Here is a 13,857-nt window from a genome sequence, read left to right as displayed (position 1 = left end):
ACCGATTAACTGTCCGGCTCCTTTACCCGAAGACCCAGCCAATGCTTGCTTAGCGAAGCTGCTAGTTCCGGCACCTTACGTGGTGCCGGAGAAGAAGGCCAACAAGAAGGCCACAGGGACTCGAAAGAGTGCCCGACGTTTGGAGGTGTCGGATTCATCATCCGACGAATCCGAGACGCACTCCTCCCATGAAGACGAGGAGGAGGAAGAAGAAACCTCTCCCCCTCCAGCGGGGGGGGTGGGGGGGGAAGAAGAGGAAGGCCGCCCCAACGGGGGCGGCCGAAGGGTCCAAGAAGGGGAAGACCCTCCCTCCGGACTACTCCACCGACGCCGACGAGGGCGAAGAGGAGTGGCCGCACAGGGCCAAGTGCCTAGCGCAATCGTAAGTATTCGGATACCAGAGTAACTCATAATATTCCTTTGTTGCACAGCTTTTCCTTATGTCGAATATAATTGTGCAGCCGGCCCAAGGCCGGGCTCGACGAGTTGTCGAGCGGCTCCCTGGATTCATCGGACGTGAATTCAGTTCCGCCCGCTGCCTCCCCCCGCGCTGCGGACGACGCCGAAGTGGCATCGCAACAAGTTCCGGGCCAAGAGGAGGTGGTCCTGGAGGAGCCACAAGGCGACCTCCCAGACTCCGGGAGTAACGGGGACAAGACCCCTTAGGGCTCCAAGTCCGGCTTTGCGCCGGACACCGCGCCGGAATCCTCAATGGTTCTGGACTACGGCAGATGACCTCCTTCTAAGAGGAGCAAGCCTACTGAGCTGGCGGCCTTCGTCTAGCTGGAGGCGCCAGACAATCTGCTGGCACTACAAGAAATATGTCAACTTGTGACCACCACTATTAGTCACTGAAAGGTCAAAAATTTCCATTTGCAACCTTTTTGTGACCAAAAACAGAAGGTCAAAAGCTAGCGGTCATAAACTGACTATAGCGACCTCTCTTCTGGAATGGTCAAAGACGTTTACGACCAAAATACATCTACTGTGGCGTTTTGGTCACTAGCAACCTCCCCAGGCCACATAGGCATCCAGCGTGGCAATCTGATATGGCACAAGATTCAGCCCGGTCCAATTCGATTTTCTACATGGGCCTAGCCCAACAATTCAGCCTTTTTACTATATATTTTCTCTATTAATTTTCTCTACCTACATGGGCCTGGCCCAACAATTTGGCCTTTTTATTTTCTAGGCATGGCCTTTTGCGGTCCATTTCATTTTTATTTTCGAGTGTTTTTTGTGGTCCAGTTTTTAGATGGGTCCCAATTGTCAGATTTTTCCTGGCAGTGGATCCACATCGCTTTTTAAGCAGTATATATCAAACAGAAAGAAGAAAAGAATATGAAAATCTTCAAATAAGAACCAAAATAGGTTTATTACAATATATTCTGTACAGAACAGAACATGTGAAAGCAGTTCACATCACAACAACCAGTTTAACCTACAAATATTGCATGCCCAGGAACTTAAAACTTCATGTACATAACCATACAATATTCCACACAATCACAAATATTGCGATTGAAAAATAAAACGCTCTGCCAAGTTAAAGCTAGCTACTCTTGGATTGGTGTAGCATCCGTCTTCTCTGCTTCTGCTGCAGTCTCCCGTTAAACAGAATAACAACAAATCGAGTTAATAAACAAGCTTGAAGCACTGTGGGAAACAAAAGCATAAAAACAAACTAATGTCTCAAGTATAATCATAGGATAAATCTATGTTGAAGCACTGTGTTTAGATGTATTTTAATTAATTTCAAATGTGTAATGTAAGGTGTTGTGGATCAGTGTATAAGAACAGCAGTTTGTAAATAACAAGAACAACTTGGTATTACACACAGAGCACTATACAGATTTTAGCTTTTCTATCCAAGTACAAATAGCAAAATGGAACATAGGCAGGTTGATTATATTTGACAGAGCTAGCACATAGATACAAAATAATAATGTTTGATACAGAAATTAGTAATATGGGAATCAGTAAGGTCCTCTCTTAGTGCTATGGGGATTAAGAGCATGCACATGAAAAGCTAATTGGCAAAAAAACTTGCTGGTCTTATACAGCTCAGTTATATATGCACGACTCACAGCTCATGACATGATACTAAGAGAGAACATCATAGAGACTCAAGCATATCCTATTATAAAGCTATTCAGACCATAACTTTCACATCATAGGGACACAATAGTGTATTACCACACTGTCCAGATATAAAAACTGAGTAACCAGCAAGCAATCAGATTGAGAACAAATCAGTTGGGGTTCTTAACTTTCAGTATGCAGTATATCTAAGAAGTTACACTATCTAAATGCCTAGAGGAAACAGATTCACAGTACTAAGCATGGGAGAAGCAACAAATCAGTTCCAAATTGGTGTGCACTACTGTTGTCATCATGATAAATTGATATGCACTGCTGTCATTGCTGCTGTTAAACAAATCACTACTGCTACTCCTGAGAGCAATTCCTACTGCAGCACAGAAAGTTTACTCCTAGGAGTATACTGGAAAAGTTTACTCCGGCAGACAAAGAGAAGAGAAGAGAAGAGAAGGAAAAACTTAACAGCAGTAACCAAGTCCTATACTACTGCAACCAGTACTGATGCAAGCTTAACAGCAGCAGCAAGTGCTATACTACTGCTGTCCAGAGTACACTTAAATGAAATAATTCATTTATTTTTAAAAGTACTGATGCAAGCAATAGACTATACAAAACCTTCATTAAAGGAGTACTCCAATTCATCTTTAAAATAGTTTATGCAAGCATTAAAGGAATAGTTTCAGTTATTTTTAATTAATTGGGAAAGTTTTAGCTAATTTTATTAAAGGAAAAGGTTTAGTTAATTTTAATTAAAAGAAGAGAAGAGAATAGCAGAGCAAGCAATGCTACTGCTCCGAGCTAATCTGACTGCAAATCAGAAATTACTGCAAGCAGCTCCATGAAAAGAAGTACTCCAAGCAGGCAACTCCAAGCAGTACAAATTTAATTAATGGAAAAGATTCACCTAGCAAGGTTTATTTGACATGGAGTAGTTTAATCGCTGCTCCAAAACAAGCAAACATGCTACTTATGCATGAAAATATGTGTCAAAGATTTTATGCAAGAAGTTACTCCTAATGCTACTGATGCAAAACTACTCCTAATGGACTGCTACAGCTATACTGCAAGAAGTTACAACTATAGTCCATGTACTTCTGTCCAGAAGTTTTCCAATTCATCTTTAAAAAAATGTTCAAGCACTGACTGAAAAAGGAATGCAAAAAGAGATGTAGTACCCAGCTCTACTCCAGTGGAGAGCATCCGCCCAAAAGAAAACAAAGATAATGGCTGAAAAAATTACTCCAGTTTACACTCCTCTTTTACCAGTACAAATTATAGCTAATGCAACATGATGGGAGCTGATGTCCAGGAGTATTTGCAAATGATATAGCATCATGGAGTAGGATAACATGTTTTAGCAGTACAGGTTATAGAGTAAGCAAGCAAGCAAGCAATCATGGGAGATAATGCTGCCAGTTAATATCAGCACATGACAAGACAAAAAGCATGGCATCAACACAAGCATCAACAGCATACTAACACCTAAACTGATACTAAATTGATGGAGTCCCATCCATCCATGAGAGAAGAAAGTGCCTTTGGTTGATAAAGAGAAGAGAACACTTCCTCTTGCCGGGATCAAGGTCATGGTGCCCTTGCAAAGCTGGTACACCATGATCTACATGCATACCAGCAAGTTCACCAATAATGAATCAGTCAAAATATGCGTGAGGTGCGCCTTGGCGCTCCCGGCCTTCATGTACCTGCCAAAAGACCCATTCAGAATTCAGATCACACCTACACACGGCGAACCATTCAAATTCGAACCAACTCAAAGCAGAGCATGCCTTGTGAAATATTTGTTTCCTAGAGGAGATATTAGTTTTGAACCTCAGAATGTACAAAGATCACACCTACACTCATTGATTTCAAATGTACAAAGATCAGTTTAGAACATGAAGAGTCACATCATGGGCATGACTACAGAAACACACATCGCATACATCAAACTGTGAGTCCAGGCAAACAATTCAGGGAATGAAGATGTAACCACGATCAGGCCAACCTTTAAATTACTAGTCAACTATCATAATCATCTATCAACTATGGTAGGAGCCGGCATAAGCAAAACTCTAGCAACGATTCTGGATAAAATATGCAGTGATTCTTTGTATTTTCAGTTATTTTTACTGGTACTAGTAAAAAATGGCTCCCTAGCCGCACCATTTTACCATGTACTAATACTGTAGACTAGCACGTCTAGTTGGGCATGGTAACAATCAATCAATTGATTTGGCTTGGACGGGAAGAAAATAAAATGAAGGGAGAAATCAGAAATGATCCGTGAGTAGGACTGTGTAAGTACCTTGCGGATGAACTTGGGGGCCAGCGGCCGGGGTGGGAGAGCGACGAGGCCTCGAAGCTGTTGACGTGGAGGTTTCCATGGAGCAAGATCCGAGCCATGGCGGCAACCGAAGGACCCCTCCTCCGCGCTCCTGCTGGTCTCCTGCCTGCACACAACCAGAGATGGCAGTTAGCTCCCGGCACAAGGGGAAATAACAGAAAAGTGTGCGGACCGGTCGCGACCACCACCAGCAGTCAAAAACCAGAGCGGCAGCAAGCAACCAACAGCAGCGCCTGCGCACAGACTACGCCCAGACCGCCATAGCCGCAACACAAGCGGAGACCAACCAGTGAAGAGAAGCAGAAACGCATCGCACCGACAGGAAGGAGCAAGTGGGGGAAGCGAATCCGGCGGATCTGGCCGAGAGAGAAGTGGCACACACACACGGCACTGCCACCACCGCCACACTGAGCTTAAGCGGCGATTCATTGGTGTTGTGGACCAAGGTGTGTGGCGGCGGCGATGTGGGAGAGGATTCGTCTCTGAACTGAATCGAATCGGGGTTGGGTTGGGTTGAGTAGCAAGGGAGGGAGGTCGCCGGTGGTGATGGGGTTAGGGGAGGTCGCCGGTAGGGGTGGGGTTGGGTGTCGGCGGCGGGATTGGAGATGAATTGGGGGTGGGGAGGGCGCGGATCCGGAAGCAACGCGGCGGATCTGGCTGCCGCCTCCGCCTGACCTGCTGCTGCTCGACCAGGGAGAGAAGGTGAGGACGAGGTTTCACAGCGGCGGTGTGGGGGGAGGGCGTAGGCCGGCGACAGCGGCGGCGATGTGGGTGGGAAGGCGTGGTGGAGGTGGGTGGCGGCTGCGCGAGGGGAGGGGAGGGAAGAGGTGGATCGCTAGGGTTAGCTGTGCGAGAGAAAGATGGGTTTGTTGTGAGAGAGGGAGAGAGAGCGGAGGGGTGGATGGATGGACAAATGTTTGCCATGTTATTGATCCATGCCACAGCTGGTTCCACCAATCAGACTTAAGCATTTTTTTGTTTTTTCTCTTATAGTTTGTGCCCTCTTACTCATGCAAACATTTAACCTTTTATAGTTAGTTCAAATAAACCAATATTTTGTACATGTGTGTATTTAGGGATGACAAACAATGTTGATTTGTGAGGTTTTCATTTTCTTTGCTCAAAAGAACCATTTTCCATTTTTTGAGTGACAAAAATGTGTTTTTTTGTGAAGAAACTACCATTCATTTGTTGCAAAATGGTACTAAATCATTTTTCTAAAATATTAGTCCATATTTAATGTATAATTGACCAAACGGTTGGGTGTCAAAAGCTTTTATCCACCTTTGGTGAAAAAGACAAATTTCCGCTAAATCAGTAGGAAGCGGGTCAAATTTGAACTGCGGCTGCCTCATAGTTTAATATTTATTTTTTCCAAAAATCATTTCTAGTTACATAAGTATCTTTTTAATCAGAGAAACACCAAAGAAATTCCAAGATTCAACCACTAGCTAGGAAGTGTCATTCCTGCCGTTTTGACCGCATTTTGAAACGGGCATAAAAAATTCAAAAAAATCAAAAAATTGGGAAACCTTCGCATTGTGTCATCATATGTGGCCAAGTTCCTAGGAAAAATAACAAACTTGTAATACGGCGATTATTTTTAAAAAGTGTTCTCAGAAACGAGCTATCATGTGTGGAGATCAATGGCTTTCAATCCAAATGATCAATCTTATGGCCACATTCATGGCATAGTTTGTTCAAATGTTCTCATATTGTGCACAAGAGTGCATATTGGAATGGCAAACAATGTTGCCTAAGGAAGTTTTCATTTTCGTTGGACGAAAAAACCATTTTCCATTTTTCGAGTGCCCGAAAGGAGGTTTTTGTGTGAAGGAACTACCAAATAATTGTTGCAAAATTGGACCAAATCATTTTTATAAAATACTAGGCCATATTTATTGCACAATTGACAAAATGGTTGGGTGTAAATTTTTTTGATCCACCTCTCGTGAAAAAGACAAATTTCCGCCGATTCAGCTGGAAGCGGGTCAAATTTGAACTGCAGCTGCCTCATAGTTTAATATTTATTTTTTCCAAAAATCATTTCTAGTTACATAAGTATCTTTTTAATCAGAGAAACACCAAAAAAATTCCAAGATTCAACAACTAGCTAGGAACGGTCATTCTCGCCGTTTTGACCGCATTTTGAAACGGGCATAAAAAATTCAAAAAAAATCAAAAAATTGGGAAACCTTCGCATTGTGTCATCATATGTGGCCAGGTTCCTAGGAAAAATAAAAAACTTGTAATACGGCAATTATTTTAAAAAAGTGTTCTCAGAAACGAGCTATCATGTGTGGAGATCAATGGCTTTCAAACCAAATGATCAATATTATGGCCACATTCATGGCATAGTTTGTTCAAATGATCTCATATTGTGCACAAGAGTGCATATTGGAATGGCAAACAATGTTGCCTAAGGAAGTTTTCGTTTTCGTTGGCCGAAAAAACTATTTTCCATTTTTGGAGTGCCCGAAAGGAGGTTTTTTTGTGAACTACCAAATAATTGTTGCAAAATTGGACCAAATCATTTTTATAAAATACTAGGCCATATTTATTGCACAATTGACAAAATGGTTGGGTGTAAATTTTTTTGATCCACCTCTCTTGAAAAAGACAAATTTCCGCCGATTTAGCTGGAAGCGGATCAAATTTGAACTGCAGCTGCCTTATAGTTTGCTATTTATTTTTTCCAAAAATTATTTCTAGTTACATAAGGACCTATTTAATCATAAATACATGGTTTGGTGGCGATACGTCGAGGTTTGGGCGGCGGCCGAGGGCCCCAACTCTAGAGCGCGTAAACTCGCATGCCCGCCGCGTGGTTACCGCGCGACCATGATGTTGCCATTTGTTCTGCGTGGCCTAGGCATGTCTAGTGGGTTGGGAACTCCCCAGGTTGGTTCTAGGAAGAAAATTACAACATAATATTCTCACGAGGAGACCGATCGATGCTCAAACATGAATTAGCAGCCAAGTGTTTGATTAGCGGTACGGGAAATATACATGGCTAATGGGCGTGAGTTTTGGCTGAGGATGATCAGTTACTAAGAAGACCGTCTTCACAAATTTTCAGCTCAAAAGGAGGAGCCTAGGTGGTACTTGCTTTGCAAACTACCACACTGGACATAACTACGAATGTTGAAGCTCGGCTCAAAATAATGAATGTATTGAGCTAGCATTTGGTGGAGGATGGTTATTTGGCCATAGGAAAGCACTATAGAAAATGGATACTATTTAGACATGCCAAAGTGGTACTTCCTTCACAAACTGTTGTTCTGAACAGAAAAGGAAAATGAATATTTTTGAATTATTTTTGAACTAGGAAAGGAAGGTTTTTACATATTTGACGAAGATATGACCCAAAGAATTTATGAGATTTTTTTAGATATTTTGGGAATGACAGAAATATAGGTTGCTTCACAACCTAGGGCAAAAACTGCCACATGGACATGACACATAGGCAAAACTGATGAGATGCCGCCTAGTCATCGCAACCCACCACAATTTACAAGGCTATGACCATCTATATTGGTCGTTAACAACTAGAAATAAGGCAGTGGACTAGCGCTGTTTGGTTTATGACCATTTCGTGTAAGGAAATTATGACCTTTCTGACCAAAATGGTCGCAATGGTTTAGGGTTTGGAGCCCCCCAGACAGCTTTTGACCAATTGGTCTAAAATGGTCATAAATTTATGACCAATTCTTCGAGGGTCACTAACAGAAGGTCATAAGTTGACATATTTCTTGTAGTGTGGAGGTGCTTAAGGGCGCCTCCATCGACGAGGAACATCGTACTATTATGAGTGCGGTGATCCAGAAGGTTCAGTCCGCCAAGAGCGGACTGACTGACGCTTGTGCTAGCCTTCTAACAGGCTTCGAGGTAAGTAAAAAATATGTAAGAATATTACCGCATAGACAGTAGCCCCTGATGCTCTGTTTGGCGTTCGGAAAGAAAAGCCGAATAGAGGATCTAATAAATTTCGCAGGAGTCTAACAAAAAATGAGTCAATATGCGTATGCAGGCTTCGCTGCTTGCGACCGCCGCCCTGACTGCGGAGGTGGGCACACAGAAGCAGGGCCTCGAGCGGTCCGAGCAAGAGCTCGGTCTTGCCAAGCGGCAGATCGAGGAGAATGAAGGTAAGAGATACCTTATAGAAAAATATATATATAAAAGATGCAATTGCAAAAAATGACAAGATTATGCTGCTTATTGTAGGGGCCACAACTGAGGTGGCGACCCTCAAGCAGGCGTTGTCCGAGGCCGAGAAGAGAGCGGCCACGAAGCGCACCAAGCGGGAGAAATTTGAGGCGCAGGTCGTGAGGCGCGGCAAGAGCTTCAGGCTCTCATGAAAAAACATGAGAGTTTGGAGCTTGACTCAAAGACGCGAGCGTCCGAGCTCGCGGCGGCCATCGAGACTGCCAAGTCTGCCAAGGCCGAATCCCAGAAGGCCCTCTAGGAGTTGGATGTGGTGAAAAAGATAGCGGCGGGTAAGGCATTCTTTATGCAAAGAAAACATACAAAAGTAAGCTACTTGTTACTTACCCGAATCCGGAGCTCTCCAGGAGCGTTCGCAGATCTTCCCCGGAGCGTATCCGATGCCGCCGCATTCTACCGAGCCGAGGAGGGCAGCTCGACGGAGAAGGTGTTTTGGTCTCAGTATTCTGAGGCCGGACACCCTGTGCCCTTGAGCGACCAGCTGAAGTAGCTGGTCGAGCTCCACAAGGCGGCCGAACAGGCCATGAAGGGACTCATAGTTTGCTTGTGGCCTCGAGAGGCCCTTCCTGGGAGCTACTTCGGGCTGGTGCTGCAGCTGGTGGAGTCCTGTCCAAGGCTCGAGGTCATCAAGCGCTCTGTCTGCATCGAAGGTGCCCGGAGGGCCCTTGCCCGTGCTAAGGTGCACTGGGGTAAGCTGGACGGTGAGAAGCTTGTGAAGGACGGGCCACCACCAGGGAAAGAGCATCGCAAGCCCGGGAACTGTTATAAGGACGTTCTGAAGGGTGCCCGCCTTATGGCGGATGAATGTACCAGGGATGTAATTTTTGAGTAAGCTCGCTCGTATTGTCATGTGCGCTGAAAACTTGTTCATATGCGCTAAGCAATGCTTGTTGAATTTAAAATATTACTTTCTGTGCGGCCGTTTATCAAAAATTGAGAGATGGCCAGTCGTCGGCTTCTGCCCCCATGCCACTAGTGCTGGGGTGTTCGGGATAAACCTGAGCGCTCTTTTTCCCATGGTTGGGTCCTTCGAGGGAGGCGCTCAGCACAACGAACAAGGCAATCGGACTATAATGCTTGAACACTCTCACTTAGCCATAGAACTCTATAATTTTAAATTTCGGCGAAGCCCCTAGTATTCGGAAGACCGAGTTCGGGGCGCTATCCACGCCTTGGCCGGACAAAGCCGGTTCATCGCTCGAAGCGGCATAAGTCTTTAGGGACTCAAAAAACCTCTCGAACAACGACCGGTCTCTCGCTTCATCATCACAGTCAGTTTTAGCTTTCTCTACTGAGGTGCTCAGCCCAGCTCAACTGGGGCACAATCGCAGTAGTTCTCCTAGTGCTACCTTAGCCGATATAGCGGAACGTAAGGCACCAAAACATAGGAGCCGGGCAAACCCAACTATTGACCCAAGACATGATTCGGAGCCGATGCATATAATGCTATAAGTTCGGGGTGCCGCACTTGTTAAAGTGTTCGGACTTCTCACACCATATTGAGGGGTACTGAAGCCTCTGGCGTATTTGTCGTACCATAGTGTACGGGTGCAACATGTCATTAATGAACATATATATAAAAAAGGGTAATGCAAAAATAGATAAAAGCTATGCATTGTTTATTAAAAATGCTACGATCGAAGCAGAACGATACAAATAGCGTGATAAGCGAAAGGTTGGACTATTTAACATGTCCGGTCTAGGGGCAGGCCGCGGAATTGTATGCAAAATAGGTATACTGCTCGTGATAGAGACCACCTGGGAGTTCCATAATGCGGCATGGCTTGTCTGTGTCCCAGGTTCTTGCATCATTTGTGCGGCAGTTGAATTGCCGAACAGGTCGTCCGAAGTATGGAGTCCTGAAAGTAAGAGAAGATAAAGAAAGAATTTGGCAGCCCCTAGTGCGGTTTAAGCCATGTTTTGGGCATGCCGTGATGGTGCCCCTCCCCCTGTGCCCATGGTATTTCGAGAGCGTAGTTATGTACGCGAAGCACTTGTTTCGCTATTTCGCGAGGGCTGGGGTTGGGGCCGCATTGCTACGCCTGCTCAGAATGTGTCAGGCGGTCTTGTTGTAGGTTACTCCGGGCGCGCTTGACAGTGTCCGGCCTTTTAACGGCCGGACTGGAGAACTGCCTAGAGAGGCTGCTTTGTACTTCCGCTACGAGGGCCGCCGTGTGCTCCTCCGTTCGGAGGGAGCGTTCGGTGTTTCCATTGACCGTGATTACTCCTCGAGGGCCTGGCATCTTAAGCTTGAGGTATGCATAGTGCGGTACCGCATTGAACTTTGCAAATGCGGTTCGCCCGAGCAGTGCGTGATAGCCACTGTGGAACGGGACTATGTTGAAGATTAACTCCTCGCTTCGGAAATTATCCGGAGATCCGAAGACCACTTCAAGTGTGACTGAGCCTGTACAGTTGGCCTCTACACCTGGTATGACGCCTTTAAAGGTCGTTTTGGTGGGCTTAATCCTTGAGGGATCTATGCCCATTTTCCGCACTGTATCCTGGTAAAGTAGGTTCAGGCTGCTGCCGCCGTCCATAAGGACTCTTGTGAGATGAAATCCGTCAATAATTGGGTCTAGAACCAATGTGGCGAACCTGCCATGACGGATGCTAGTGGGGTGGTCCCTTCGATCAAAAGTGATCGGGCAGGAGGACCATGGGTTGAACTTTGGGGCGACTGGCTCCATCGCGTATACGTCCCGTAGCGCACGCTTCCGCTTCCTCTTGGGGATGTGGGTTGCGTATATCATGTTCACTGTCACTGTTGTTCGGTGGCCTGGGCTCCTCCTCGTCGTCGCTACGCAGCCCCTTATCTCTATTTTCGGCATTTAACTTGCCTGCCTGCTTGAACACCCAACAATCCCAGTTGGTGTGATTGGCTGGCTTTTCGGGGGTGCCATGTATCTGGCACAAGCGGTCGAGTATTCGGTCCAAACTGGACGGGCCCTGAGTATTTGTTTTGAATGGCTTTTTCTGCTGACCAGATTTGTAGCCTCTAAATCTGGCATTGACTGCCGTATCCTCGTTGCTGTCGCTGTTAACGCAGCGCTTTTGCTTGTTCCGATGCGACCTGCCACTTTTGTCCTTGGTGTCCGAATTACCAAGGTTCTTGGTTAAGTTATTGCTACGAGCTAGCCAGTTGTCTTCTCCCACGCAAAAGCGGGTAATGAGTGTCGTGAGGGCTGCCATAGATTTCGGCTTTTCCTGTCCAAGGTGCCAGGCAAGCCACTCGTCGCGGATATTATGCTTGAAGGCTGCTAGGGCCTCTGCGTCCGGACAGTCGACTATTTGGTTTTTCTTTGTTAGGAACCGTGTCCAGAATTGCCTGGCCGATTCCTCTGGCTGCTGAATGATGTGGCTTAGGTCATCGGCGTCCGGTGGTCGCACATAGGTACCCTGGAAATTGTCGAGGAATGCGGCTTCCAGGTCCTCCCAAGAACCGATTGATTCTGCCGGCAAGCTATTAAACCAATGCCGGGCTGGTCCCTTAAGTTTGAGTGGGAGGTATTTCATGGCGTGTAGATCATCGCCACGGGCCATGTGGATACGAAGGAGATAGTCCTCGATCCATACCGCAGGGTCTGTTCTGCCATCATATGATTCGATGTTCACGGGTTTGAAACCCTCAGGGATTTTATGATCCATTACTTCATCTGTGAAGCATAGTGGGTGTGCGGCACCTCTGTATTGGGCTATATCATGATGTAGCTCAAACAAGCTTTGTCTATTGAGTTCGGCCCGGCCGGATTTATTGTATCCGGAGTGACGATCATCGTCACGTGCCGTGGGGCGCCCGCGCGATCCGTAGATTGATCTTGTTTGCCTGGCCTTGTCCTCCAGTATGTCTCGCAGGTCTGGCGCATTTTCCCGTGCCTTAGTATGTTTTGAGCGGCGCCGGGGCGCGGCTTGAGTGGAGGGCCGAGAGGCCTCTCTGTCACGGCCACGAGGTGGCCGGTCGGCCATGTCATGCGTTGGTGATATAGGTTTAGGTGCTTCCTCCTCTAATCGGGGTAGCAGCCTGCGCTTTGGGTAGCTCTTGGAGGGGCATTCGAGTTCATACTCTTAGGCCGCAAGGACTTCAGTCCATCTGTTGGCTAGCAAACTTGATCAGCTCTAAGCTGTTGCTGCTTTTTCTTGAGGCTGCTCGCCGTGGCCATAAGCCTGCGTTTGAAACGCTCTTGTTCGACGGGATCCTCTGGCATGACGAATTCGTCGTCGTCGAGGCTTGCCTCGTCTTCGGAGGGAGGCATATAATTATCATCCTTGACCTCTCTGTCTGTCGCTCTCTCATGAGGGCTGGCTTCTCCGTCCTCCTGTGCTGAATCTTGCTGGAGGGGGTGTCCTTCGGCGCTATCCGGAGTATTATTATCTCCTGTGCCGGAATCACCGTTTTTGCTTTGGCGGGATTTAGAGCGGCGCCGCTGACGCCGGCGCTTGGGCTGTTTCTTGGAGGGGTCATCCTCCGCTGTTCCATCGCCATCACCTTCTTTTGGGGTGTCCACCATGTATATGTCATACGATGAGGTGGCTTTCCAGTGCCCTATAGGCGCTGGTTCTTGATCGTCTCCTGCATCGGCGTCCATACCGTCGATGTCTTCGGAGTCGAAGTCGAGCATGTCGGTTAAGTCATCGACAGTGGCTACAAAGTGGGTGGTGGGTGGGCTTTGAATATCTTCATCGTCCGTATCCCAACCTTGCTGACCGTACTCCGGCCAGGGCTCTCCTGATAAAGAGAGAGACTTTAGTGACTTCAGAATATCGCCAAAGGGCGAGTGCTGAAAGATGTCCGCGGCGGTGAACTCCATGATCGGCGCCCAATTGGATTCGATCGGCAGGGACGCGGAGGGCTCGGAGTTCGGGGCGGAGTCCGGCGCTTTGGAGTCGCGGGCTTCACAGAGGACGAAGCTGGTGTTCGGCTCAATCGCCATAGAGACTGCAGCCCCCGAGGCGGTGTCCAGCCACCCATCCTCGATCGGCGCAGTTGGTTCCAAATCGAGGGTCGGAACCGATGCGTGTGCGGCCTCCAGGGCACTGTTCGGCGGCAGAGCTAGATCAGGCCTATCGTCACAGTGCGGCGCGCTCGGCTGAGGCTCGAATTCGTCGAAGATCAAGTCCACGCGGACGTCAACCGTGTAGTTTAAACTTCCAAACCTGACCTGATGGCCAGGTGCGTAGCTTTCGATCTG

The 13,857-nt window shown here is 46.9% G+C and overlaps 1 pseudogene; it reads right to left on the bottom strand.

Moving 5' to 3' along the window:
* The window catches only part of LOC147977438 (uncharacterized), a 138,837-nt pseudogene that overhangs the window by 3,922 nt on the left and 121,058 nt on the right, over positions 1–13,857 (bottom strand).

Source organism: Triticum urartu, chromosome 4A (assembly GCF_056163025.1).
Source record: "Triticum urartu cultivar PI428250 chromosome 4A, HENAU_Tu73, whole genome shotgun sequence".
Classification (NCBI taxonomy): Eukaryota; Viridiplantae; Streptophyta; class Magnoliopsida; order Poales; family Poaceae; genus Triticum; species Triticum urartu.
The sequence above is the reverse complement of the archived record's forward strand: the minus strand, read 5'-3'. Positions and strand labels throughout refer to the sequence as shown.